Source organism: Tachypleus tridentatus, chromosome 6 (assembly GCF_004210375.1).
Source record: "Tachypleus tridentatus isolate NWPU-2018 chromosome 6, ASM421037v1, whole genome shotgun sequence".
Classification (NCBI taxonomy): Eukaryota; Metazoa; Arthropoda; class Merostomata; order Xiphosura; family Limulidae; genus Tachypleus; species Tachypleus tridentatus.
The window spans coordinates 46655851-46669854 of NC_134830.1; the positions used below are offsets into that span (position 1 = coordinate 46655851).

The 14004-nt window shown below is 32.9% G+C and overlaps 1 protein-coding gene and 1 long non-coding RNA gene across 3 annotated transcripts in view; one reads left to right on the forward strand and one right to left on the reverse strand.

Annotated features, from left to right (window-relative positions):
- Window positions 1–14004, reverse strand: part of LOC143252397 (uncharacterized) — a 239930-nt gene that overhangs the window by 18674 nt on the left and 207252 nt on the right. The window lies entirely within an intron of this gene.
- On the forward strand, window positions 7375–9598 carry LOC143252399 (uncharacterized). Its single transcript, XR_013028976.1, has 2 exons — window positions 7375–7553; window positions 9460–9598. It is a non-coding gene; the product is annotated as an uncharacterized LOC143252399 (long non-coding RNA).

Genomic DNA, 14004 nt, shown 5'->3' on the forward strand with positions numbered 1-14004 from the left:
CTGACAACCCCCAAAATAACACAAAACTGTTGAAGATTAATAAATATGAATTTTAAAGCTGTAGAACAAGCCATCAGTTTCTATTGCACCAAATTATTTCTCGAAATTCTATTTTTCTCGTTCTTGAGTACTATGTACTTGAGACACAAATTACACACACACACACACATATACGATGTCTGATCAAAAAGTTCTGAGACTTTTTCTGTTGGCCTGGCATGGCCTAGCGCGTAAGGCGTGCGACTCGTAATCCGAGGGTCGCGGGTTCGCGCCCGCGTCGCGCCAAACATGCTCGCCCTTTCAGCCGTGGGGGCGTTATAATGTTACGGTCAATCCCACTATTCGTTGGTAAAAGAGTAGCCCAAGAGTTGGCGGTGTGTGGTGATGACTAGCTGCCTTCCCTCTAGTCTTACACTGCTAAATTAGAGACGGCTAGCACAGATAGCCCTCGAGTAGCTTTGTGCGAAATTTCAAAACTAACTAACTAACTAACTTTTTCTGTTACAGGTGCCAGTATAGAGACAGTAAGCTTCACTGAGGTGTGTACAAAGTACAAATAGTGATCTACTCCACGAACAAGCCATTTCTCCAGACCTCATACCCGTGTTGCGAAAAATGTGTTCAAAAACAGACGTAACTCTTGCTCCTGTTGTGATAAAAATGGACAGAAAAGAAAAGCAACGTGTTTGCATCAAGTTTTGCGTGACAAATGTTCATTGAAGAACAGAAGTCCTCAAAATGTTAAGAACTGCCTTTGGTGATGACTGCTTAAATAAGGATCTTTTTTATCAGTGGATAAAACGCTTCCAAGATGGCCGTGAATCGGTGAATGGTGACCTACGTTTAACGCGACCATCGACATCGTCCACTGATAAAACGGTCGCCAAGATGGAAGACAGGTAATCAGGGTTTTTATAAAGAGGTCTTAATTCGCTTGAGGGAGAAAGTTAGAAGAAAATGCGGCGAGCTGTTGGAGAATGGCCACTGGTTTCTTCATCATGACAACGCGCCTTCACACACTGCTGTGTCTGTTCAAGAATTTTTGGCAGAAAAAAGCATTCCTAAAAAATAACAACCCCTGCATTCTCCCAGTCATGTCCCGTATGAGTTTTTCTGCTCTCAAAAACCAAAATTAAGTTAAAATGAAAGATATTTGACGACATACCAACCATCCATAATAATGTGAAAGCAGAACTTAGTTACATGACAGTTGAAGACTTCCATCATTGCCTCCGGAAATGGTAGGAACGTTGGAACAAGTGTGTATCAGCTGGGAAGATTACTTTGAAGGTGATAGTATGTAATATTGATGTATGTACATTATTCTTCGGAATAAAAATGAGGTCTTAGAACGTTTTGATCACACCTCGTATGTGTGTGAGGGGGGTAAATATAGGTTTCGTATAAAATCAACTAACCTGACGTTAGTAAATACATGTTACAGACTTTTTAGCTACCGTTTTGAAATACCCAAAACAAACACCTCTACAATGACAACATGCGATGTCCCCCGGTGGAAAAGCGGTAAGTTTACAGATTTACAATGCAAAAATCCAGGGTTCGATTCCTCGCGGTGAACATAGGAAATATCCCAATGTGTCTTTCTTCATGACGAGAAACCCAATTGAAATAAAAAATATATCTCAGAACGGCTGGTATGGGTATTAACACTTTTGTTAAGCTGAAGATGACCTAGGAAGGTCAAAACGTTGCTCTCTCTTCATCAATAAAAGTGTTAATACCCATACCAGCCGTTATGAAATCCATTTCCAATGTGGCTTTTCTCTAAGACAAACAAAAACAACACGTGTTGTGGTACCTATCGGGAAGTTCTTTTAATTGGTAGAGGTACTCACTTGGACTTGGTCCCACCGTGTACGAAAAACCAATCTTTGCTAACTGAACTGTCAAGAAATACCAAAAAATACCTTAAAGTGCAAGCACTGAGTTCCGGTAGAATTGTATTCCTTATGGTAACCAATCACCTACATGTTTTGTTTGTTTGATTTTGAGCTTAGTGCAAAGACACTCGAGGGATATCTGCGTTATTTGTTCCTAATTTTGAAGTAACAGATTAGGGGGAAGGCAGCTAGACAGTACCACCCATCGCTAAGTCTTGGACTACTCTTTTGACAACGAAGAATGGGATTGATCGTTACCTTATAACGCCTCCACGGCTAATAAGGCGATCATGTTCGGTGACTGGATTCAAACTCGCGACCAGCCGACTGCGAGTCGACCACTTGAATGTAGTAAAATGTAAATAAGTCGATTACAAAAAAAAAGCAATACACACACTACCACATATAATGATCAGAGTTTAGCTTAAAACATTAAAAAATAATGAAAAACAAGGCAAACCACCATGCAATAATGGCAGAACTATTCAATACAATAAAGACTATCGTTCCGCAAAGTAGTGAGAGATACGAATATATATGATGAGTGGAAAAAGAGAGAATAGATTTCATTGAGTAAAATAATGAAGTGAAACGAAAAAATCTTTACATCTAAGGACCTCAGTCCCTCGCTTTCCCCTGAGGGAGCCATTACAGTAAATTATGACCCCTGAGGGACAGAGTCTAATATAACCGAGACAGAGTCATGCAAGAATCCAATTAGTGCACCAACTTGACTAATATTTCGAATATGCGTGGCGTTCCAATAATTCATTTTCTTCCAGCCGATTTTTTCACACTGTTTATCTCTTCACGCTGTGCTTCTTACAGTTGTTGGATTTTTTTTTTTGACAGAACCTCGTGGTGATAATATTGGAAGGGTGTGTCATCGTGCACGAAAGCTTCAGAGTGAACAAAAAACAATACACTCGTTCCTTTGAAATATACGATATTCGGTTTTACAGTCAAGAAAAAATATTGGTGATGTTTTATGTGTTTAGACCTATAAGTAATGACAAAAAGCAAACGCTAATAATAGTGCGTTAGAGTAAACCTTGGGGAACGATTTATATCCCTAAATACAGTCTCTATAATTAACTGTTTATTCGTGGACTACTATAAGAAAAACACTCATCTTTATTATCACTTTCGACAACCTTCCCTTGTTTCAAAGTCTATTAGAGTGAAAAAATAACATTTAAGATGGTAACAAACAAAGAATTAAACATTAGGTTCTATTAGTAATTACAGAGTAAGGCTTAACATTTGCAGATGGTATGTTGAGTATATATGTATCTTAACATTTTATGGTATGGTATTTTGAGTATATATGTATCTTAACATTTTATGGTATGGTATTTTGAGTATATATGCATCTTAACATTTTTGTAACATGGTATGGTGGGTATATATGTGTCTTAACATTTTTTGTGGTGTGGTATTTTGTATATATATATATATTTTAAAATGTGTGTGGTATGGTGTGTTGGCTATATGTCTATCTTAACTTTTTGTTGTATGGTGTTTTGGGTATATATGCATCTTAACATTTTTGTAACATGGTATGGTGGGTATATATGTGTCTTAACATTTTGTGGTGTGGTATTTTGTATATATATATATATATTTTAAAATGTGTGTGGTATGGTGTGTTGGCTATATGTCTATCTTAACTTTTTGTTGTATGGTGTTTTGGGTATATATGCATTTTGTCATTTTTTAAACACGGTATGGTGGGTATATATGTGTTTTTATGTTTTTGTGGTATGGTATGGTGGGTATGTACATATATGTATGTATGTATCTTAACGTTTCTGTGGCATACTATGTTGGGTATGTGTATATATATATATATATATATCTTAACATGTTTGTGGCATGGTATGTTGGGTATATATGTATCTAAACATTTTCAGTGACATGGTATGTTAGGTATATATGTATCTTAACATTTTCAATGGCATGATATGTTGGTTATATGTGTATATTAACATCTTTGTAGCATAGGATGTTGTCTAACATTTTTGTGGTACACTGCCTTATAATTGTAAAGGTAAATTAGAACATTCTTATTCTGAGTCGGACTTTTGGTAAAGAACAAGTAATCTTTCTAAATATTCTAACCAAAATCATAGTTTCATGTGACAAAGTTCTACTATTCCTGTATATCTGTATTTGTCAAACAAGTTATATACCATGTACATGTCTTTTCACTTTTTATTTAAATATAGACACTCAAACACTTTTATCATCTAAGGTTTCCTACAAAAACAAAACATTAGTGAATCAATAATTGTAACGTTTATGTGGAAATGTTTACCTGTATATATATATATATACCAGTGTGACAGTGGTAAGTATACTGTCCTACAACGTTAAGATACGAGGTTCGATTCCTCTCGGTGAGCACAGCAAATAGCTCAATGTGGCTTTGCTCTAAGACAGACACGTGTTGTGGTACACAGGCGGCAAGTTCTTCTTAAAGTGTGGCCCGGCATGGCCAAGCGTGTTAGGGCGTGCGACTCGTAATCTGAGGGTCGCGGGTTCGCATCCCCGTCGCGCCAAACATGCTCGCCCTTTCAGCCGTGGGGGCGTTATAATGTGCGGTCAATCCCGCTATTCGTTGGTAAAAGAGTAGCCCAAGAGTTGGCAATGGGTGGTGATGACTAGCTGCCTTCTCTCTAGTCTTACACTGCTAAATTAGGGACGGCTATCACAGATATCCCTCGAGTAGCTTTGTGCGAAATTCAAACAACAAACGAAAAACAAACAAACAATCTTCTTAAAGTGGTGGAAGTACTAACTTATTTCCAAGTTTTGTTTTAATACAACCAACCAAACAATCTTCTTAAAGTGGTGGAAGTACTAACTTATTTCCAAGTTTTGTTTTAATACAACCAACCAAACAATGTATTTAACTTGGTAACAACACTGCAACAGTTATTGACGCGATATTTATTTTAAAGAATCCCCACAACAGATTTTTCAGTATGTTTTCTGTTCATTTAAAATAATTATTCAATGAATACAAACCTTTCAGGGCATATATGGTGGTTACTCTGTACATCTAAAAATACACTAGCTAGAAAAGTCTTACATTTTCTTACAGCTAAGCCACAGGGGGAATCGAACCGCCTATTTTAGCATTGTAAATCCGAATATTTACCGCTGACACGCCGGGGATTCCGCCGGAAAAGAAAATGAAACATTTCAATCAAAATAACAGTAAAGTATTTTCGTGGCCGAATATCTTCAATTCAAACCTTAAAATATTACCTTTTCTCAGCAAAGATATTTTACTGACTTTTAAACACACACTCTGTCTTATTTATTTATAAATTGTGCGAAGATGTTGCTTTATCGAAAAGCTTTTGTTTGTTCCTTTGTTGTTAAGTGGAAAGCTACACAATGTTCTCTCCACTGTGGGGAATATAACTCCGGATTATAGCATTGTAACTCCATAAACTTACTGCTGACCCAACAGGGAGCAGGGGAAGACAAAATGTATTGATATAGGCTTAACGTCATGTTGAGAACACTCGAATGTATAAAAAAAAAACGAAAAATATAAGTGTTGTTAGATTAGAAACGTGTAGTGGTGGAAGTCTCGTGATAATTTTGTTTTGGAGTTGGATATTATAAATATAAAATATAAAAGTAAATAAGTAATATGACTGACCGTGGAGCGGTTGGAACCACAACTTACTATTGGGTGTCGTTCTGAGACATGGTTTGTTTTGAATTTCGCGTAAAGCTACACGAGGTCTATCTGCGCTAGCCGTTCCTAATTTAGCAGTGTGCGACTAGAGTGAAGGCAGCTAGTCATCACCACCCACCGCCAACTCTTGGGCTACTCCTTTACCAATGAATAGTGGGAATGACCGTAACATTATAACTCGCCCACGGCTGGAAGGGTGAGCATGTTTAGTGTGACGGGGATTCGACGCTCTGAGACTTACAAAACAGAATTTAGCATGTAAGTTTGTTTTTTTTTTTGTCGAGAGTGTTGTGTGACATAACAAAGTAAACAAAATCATTTGTCATTGACAGTTTTTTGACGTAACAAAGTAACCAAGATCAGTTGTCATTCACAGTTTTCCGACTTAGTAAAGTAAACTAAATCGGTTATCATTGACAGTTTTGTACAAAGTAAACAAGATTAATTGTCACTGTCACGTATTACTAATAAAATAAAGTTGACTAACGAGAAAGTGAAAATCTGCTTTACAGAACTTAATAATAAATTTGTTTGTTTTGAATTTCACACAAAACTTTTTGACGGCTAACCGCGTAAGCCGTCTCTGATCTTGAATTGACAGTTCAGGTGAAAGTCAGCCGATGAACACCATCTAACATCAAAACGTGGGTTATTCTAATCGAAGAGTGAGTGATCCCACTCGAAAATATAGGGATCTTTTTCTATTTTTCGAAACACGAACCATGAAATCTCGAATCCACTTGGCCTAGTTACTAATAATGTATGATAATTGTATTAGTTTTGTATTGTTGAAGTTCTCAAGTGCAATATTATATATATATTTATTTATTTACTGCTACCAAACCATTTTCTGTGTAACTAATTACTTTGTAATTTGTGTTTTGTCCAGGTATTAGACTTACAAGGTTTCTCAGGTAATTGTAGTATAAATAAATATGTTGCTATGGGATCATTCTTTTATAATTCATGCCAGTATAACAGGATATGGATGAAATTCTTTAAAGAGTCTGAGTTGGATTTGGTTTGATTTCGCTGTTGTTAAGCGCAAAGCTACACAATGGGCTACGTGTACTCTGCCTATCACGACTACCGAAATCCCACTTTCAGCGTCACAAACCTGCAAACTTTCCGTTGATACATTTAGGACTTGCGCTTATTTCAGCTGTGGAGTTTGAAATGGAGGAGTTAATAATTATCTGTACCTACTACCTGTTGTACTTGTTTATTATATGTTTGTTTTCTCTTTTGTACATTGTTGAGATTTCTCAAGTCTATTCGTTTCGTCGCAAAGCTATCAAAGTTATGATAGTTACGTGCAAACAGTAAAGTTCTGACAGATATCAGATCCACAATCCATCCACTGCAGAGTACCTTCTTTCACGTCCTACAGTACATCTCCACCCATGTGTTCTTATAGTATAATACGTCTCAAAGTCAACACTACATTGCCATCACGCTACGTCATAATTAATTCATAATTCATTCATAATTAATATTTCTACAAGTATTTCTCATAAAAAAGACAACTGGATTTAATTCATTCCAAACCTCATCTCAAGATCCACTTTACTGACTCTATTTACCTAATATCCTTTAATTGATTTTGTTGTTGTTCTGATGCCATTTTTGTTGTTATTGTCGATAACGTATTCACAGGTGCAGTTTTAATGGGAACAGAAAGAATACTATTCAATAGTTGATTCTCTTATTGTTCTAATGTTATTTGTGTTTTATAATTATGATGTATGCGATACTCACATGTACCAAATGAACACTGTTTGTTTAATGGTTGATACTGTTAATCTTCTAATGTAATTTCTTTCCTTGTTCCATGACGTATTTACACAGGTTCAACAGTAGTTGCTTAGCGTACAGTGTCCATATTCGGAAACCTGTTGTCGCTGCTGCACGAAATAGACATGACAGTAAAATTCCGTGTAAGTCATAATCTTACTTTATAACTCTATAACCGAAAAGTACACATAGTGGCTTTCATCAAAATCACATACTATGTTATTATTATTTGAACAGTTCATGACATTTTCTCTTAGTTTGCCAGCTTTCTAACTCACTGAAAACAACCTTCAATGCACTAGTAAATACTCAAAGTTCACATGCCGTTATTAACTGAGACTATAACACTTCACCAGTAAACATTCAAAGTTCACACTCAGTTAATAACTGTGAGTATAATAATTCACCTGAAAACACTCAAAGTTCACACTCAGTTATTAATTATGGCGAAAACACTCCATCAATAAACAATCCAGATTCACATTCAGTTATTAACTATGGCTACAACACTTCACTACAAACTGTTCAAAATTCACACTTAGTTATTAATAAGGCTAGAGTACTCCACCAGTAAATACACAAAGTTCACATTCAGTTGTTAACTCTGACCATAACATTTCAACAGTAATCACTCAATGTTCACACCACCAGAGTTATGTATCTCAAAAGTCGATCAACTTATCAACATAGCTTATCCTAGGTTCGAGTCACACCTTGTTAGAGAATCATTCATCAAACTTAAGATACATTAGTTAACTTGTATTTCAATAATATCTAAACTGTTCACAATTCTTCTTAACATGAATCAGCCAATGCCTTTTATTATCCGTTATTTTAACATTTGTTACTACCATTCATTCTAACACACGTCACTATCCTTTATTCTGAGAAACGTTACTACCTTTCATTATAAGACACGTTACAACCCTTTATTCTATAACACGCCAGTACCTTTCATTCTAACACAGGTTAGCAACCTTCAGTATAACAAACGCTGCGAACATTTGTTTTAAGATACATACTACCCTTTATTCTGACACACATTATTTCCTTTCATTCTAACACAGGTTACTACAACTTTATCCTAATACACGTTACTACCTTTCATTCTAGAACAGGTTACTACAACTTTATTCTAACACACGCTACTACCTTTCATTATAACAAATGCTACTACGCATTTTCCTAATATACACTACTACGTTTCATTCCAACATAAGTTACTGTACGTTATTCTAACACGTCACTACTCCTTATTCTGACACACGTCACTATCTTTCATTCAAACGCACGTTACCACATTCATTCTAACAAACGTTACTACCACTCTTCTGACATACATTACTACTCTTCATTCCAACAGATCTGCTCCGTTCATTTTAAAATACTTCAATTTAATTTGAATTTAAAATACTTCAAGTATTCTTATAGTTTCATATTCCAGTTATTGTTGTTCTGCCATTGTTCGGTTTACACTAATGAAGCAATATTCCTTATAGGCCATATTCTAAGCTACTATCTTTGTAAAACGATAATTTAATAATAGTATTTCGAGAATGATATATTAAACTGGTTTTCGAGAGAACGTGGTAATTGAAAAATTAGAGAAAGCACTAGTGATTGAGAGAAGACCGTACTGTATAAATCATGACTAGTTTTCAACTACAAGAACATCACCGAAATATGCCGTAAATGCTTCGTAAAAAGTCTCTGTTTTTAATCAGAATCTATTATCAACAATAGTCAGGTCTGTCTACGTGCCAACCATATTGACGACAGAACGAACGTTTACTTAATCATTTTGAGCTGAATATTACACACAGTAGTTAGGCGGTGATACTGGATTTCATAAAATTCTTACTTCTGTTTATATCCAAATAAATAATACATTTCAACACGCTATTTCACTTAGTCTATTATTATTAGGCGTTCAGGAAGTACGCTGAAAGACGTAAAGTTAGGCTTAGCATTTCATGAATTACTGCATGTATACAGACTACGTTTATAAAAGATTCACAGGTAGAATAATCAAAGTTTCTATTCCAACAGATGATAAACGAGGCTATGGTTCTCAGAACACAGGAAGTCAGATTGTTGTTTCCATTATTATGAGACGAAGAAAGACACTATTTCTACTATCAGTCACGTAGTTGTAAAAACAGTACGGATAAAGGGAATTGAAATAAAGACTCAACATAGTCTCTTTTACTTCCAAATAAACTAGCTTGGTGTTGTCATTTCCGTCTATCTGTTTCCACCAACATGTTATCAAATACAAACGAGAAGTCAACAAAAAAAGACGGTTTCATGTCGAAAATGATTGATTAATTTCATCTGAACTTAGAATTATCAGTAGTAAACAAGTACATTCTCAGAATTATCAGTAGTTAACAAGGGCATTCTTAGAATAATCACTAGTTAACGAGTACATTCTAAGAATATGAGTAGTTAACAAGTACAATCTTAGAATAATCACTAGCTAACGAATACATTCTTAGAATTATCAGTAGTTCACAAGAACATTCTTAGAATTATCAGTACTTAACAAGAATATTCTTAAAATAATCAAGAGTTAACGAGTACATTCTTACAATTATCAGTAGATAATCAGTACATTCTTAAAATAATCACTAGTTAACGAACATATTCTTAGACTTACCAGCAGTTAACGAGTACATTCTTAGAATTATCAGTAGTTAACGAGTACATTCTTAGAATTAACAGTAGTTAACAAGCACATTCTCAGAATTATCAGTAGTTAACGAACACATTCTTAGAATTATCAGTAGTTAAGAAGTACATTATTAGAATAATCACAAATCACACATTATCAGAATTATCAGTAGTTGACAATAACATTCTTAGAATAATCACCAGTTAACGAGTACATTCTTAAGATGATAAGATGTTAATGAGTACATTCTTAGAATAATCAGTAGTTAACGAATATATTCTTAGAATAATCAGTAGTTAACGAATACATTTTAGAATTATCAGTAGATAACGAGCACATTCTTAGAATTCTCAGAAGTTAATGAGTACATTCTTAAAATAATTACTAGTTAACGAATACATTCTTTGAAAAATCAGTAGTTAAAGAGTACATTCTTAGAATAATCACTAGTTAACGAGTATATTCTTAATATTACAGTACTTAAAAAATACATTCTTGGAATTATCATTGGTTAACAAGCAAATTCATAGAATAATCAGTAGTTAACGAGCACATTCTTAGAATTCTAAGAAGTTAATGAGTACATTCTTAGAATTATCAATAGTTAACGAATACATTCTTATTATAATCACTAGTTAACGAGTATTTTTAGAATAATCACAAGATAACGAGTACATTCTTAACATTATCAGTGGTTAATGAGTACATTCTTAAAATAGTCACTAGTTAACGAGTACATTCTTAGAATAATCACTAGTTAACAAGCATTATTAGAATAATCACAAGATAACGAGTACATTCTAAGAATTATCAGTAGTAAAAGAGTAGACACTTAGAATTATCAGAAGTTAACGAGCACATTTTAGAATTAGCAGTAGTTAACGAGTACATTCTTAATATAATCACTAGTTAACGAGTGTTGTTAGAATAATCACTAGATAACGAGTATATTCTAAGAATTATCAGTAGTTAACGAGTACACTCTTAGAATTATCAGAAGTTAACGAGTACATTCTCAAAATTATCAGTAATTATCGAGTACATTTTTAGAATAATCACTAAATAACGAATATATTCTCAATATTACAGTATTTAAAAATACATTCTTGGAATTATCAGTGGTTAACAATCAAATTCATAGAATAATCATTAGTTAACGAATATATATTAGAATTATCAGTAGTTAACGAGCACATTTTTAGAGTTATCAGTAGATAACGAGTACATTCTTAAAATAATCACTAGTTAACGAATACATTCTTTGAATAATCAGTAGTTAAAGAGTACATTCCTAGAATAATCACTAGTTAACGACTATATTCTTAATATTACAATAGTTAAAAAATACATTCCTGAAATTATCAGTAGTTAACAAGCAAATTGATAAAATAATCACTAGTTAACGTGTACATTTTATAAATAATCACCAGTTAACAAGCATTCTTAGAATAATCACAAGATAACGAGTACATTCTAAGAATTATCAGTAGTTAACGAGTAGATTCTTAGAATTATCACAATTTAACGAGTACATTCTTAATAATATCAGTAGTTCAAAATATATTCTTGGAATTATCAGTAGTTAACAAACAAATTCTTAGAATAATCACTATTTAACGAGCACATTCTTAGAATTATCAGTAGTTAACGAATACAATCTTATTATAATCACTAGTTAACGAGTATTTTTAGAATAATCACTAGTTAACGAGTACATTCTTAGAATTATCAGTAGTTAACGAGTACATTTTTAGAATTATCAGTACTTAACGAGTACATTCCGAGAATAATCAGTAGTTAAAGAGTACATTCTTACAATAATCAGTAGTTAAAGAGTACATTCTTACAATAATCACTAGTTAATGGGTGCATTCTTAGAATAATCACTAGTTAACGAGTACATTCTAAGAACTATCAATAGTTAACAAGTACATTCTTATAATTATCAGTAGTTAACAAGTACATTCTTAAAATTATCAGTAGTAAACAAGTACATGCTTAGAATCATCACTACTTAACAAATACATTCTTAGAATTATCAGTAGTTAACGAGTAGATTCTTAGAATTATCAGTAGTTAACGATTACATTCCTAGAATAATCAGTAATTAAAGAGTATATTTCTAGAATTATCAGTAGTTAAAGAGTACATTTCTAGAATTATCAGTAGTTAACGAATACATTCTTGGAAATAGCAGTAGCTAACAAGTACATTCTTAGAATAATCGCTACTTAACAAATACATTCGTAAAATTATCATTAGTTAACGAGTACATCCTTATAATTATCAGTAGTTAACGAGTACATTCTTAGGATTATCAGTAATTATCGAGTACATTTTTAGAATAATAACTAGTTAACGAGCACATTCCAAGAATAATCAGTAGTTAAAGAGTACATTCTTAGAATAATCAGTAGTAAACAAGTACATTCCTCGAATTATCAGTAGTTAACAAGTACATTCTTAGAATTATCAATAGTTAACAAGTACATTTCTAGAATTATCAGTAATTAAAGAATACATTCTTAGAATAATCACTAGTTAACGAGTACATTCTAAGAATTATCAATAGTAAACAAGTACATTCCTAGAATAATCAGTAGTTAACGAGTACATTTTAGAATTATCAGTAGTTAACGAGCACATTCTTAGAGTTATCAGTAGATAACGAGTACATTCTTAGAATTATAAGTAGTTAACGAGTACATTCTTAGAATTATCAGTAGATAATTACGACATTCTTAAACTAATCACTAGTTAACGAATATATTCTTAGAATTACCAGTAGTTAATGAGTACATTCTGAAAATAATCACTAGTTAACGAGTACATTCTTAGAATTATCAGTAGTTAACGAGTACATTCTAACAATTATCAGTAGTTAACGAGTAAACTCTTAGAATTATGAGAAGTTAACCAGTACATTCTTAAAATTATCAGTAATTAACGAGTACATTTTTAGAATAATCATTAGTCAACGAGTATATTCTTTATATTACAGTAGTTAAAAAATACATTCTTGGGTTATCAGTAGTTAACAAGCAAATTCATAGAATAATCACCAGTTAACGAGAACATTTTTAGAATTAGCAGTAGTTAACGAGTACATTCTTAATATAATCACTAGTTAACGAGTGTTGTTAGAATAATCACTAGATAACGAGTATATTCTAAGAATTATCATTAGTTAACTAGTACACTCTTACAATTATCAGAAGATAACGAGTACATTCTTAAAATAATCAGTAACTATCGAGTATATATTTAGAATAATCACTAGTTAACGAGTATATTCTCAATATTACAATAGTTAAAAAATACATTTTTGGAATTATCATTGGTTAACAAGCAAATGCATAGAATAATCACTAGTTAACGAGAACATTTTAGAATTATCAGTAAATAACGAGCACATTCTTAGAATTCTCAGAAGTTAATGAGAACATTCTTAAAATAATTACTAGTTAACAAATACATTCTTTGAATAATCAGTAGTTAAAGAGTATATTCTTAATATTACAGTAGTTAAAAAAAACATTCTTGGAAATATCAGTAGTTAACAAGCAAATTGATAAAATAATCACTAGTTAACGTGTACATTTTTAGAATAATCACCAGTTAACAAGCATTCTTAGAATAATCACAAGATAACGAGTACATTCTAAGAATTATCAGTAGTTAACGAGTAGATACTTAGAATTATCACAAGTTAACGAGTACATTCTTAATATTATCAGTAGTTAAAAATATATTTTTGGAATTATCAGTAGTTAACAAACAAATTCTTAAAATAATCACTATTTAACGAGCACAACTTTAGAATTATCAGTAGTTAACGAATACATTCTTATTATAATCACTAGTTAACGAGTATTTTTAGAATAATCACTAGTTAATGAATACATTCTTAGAATAATCAG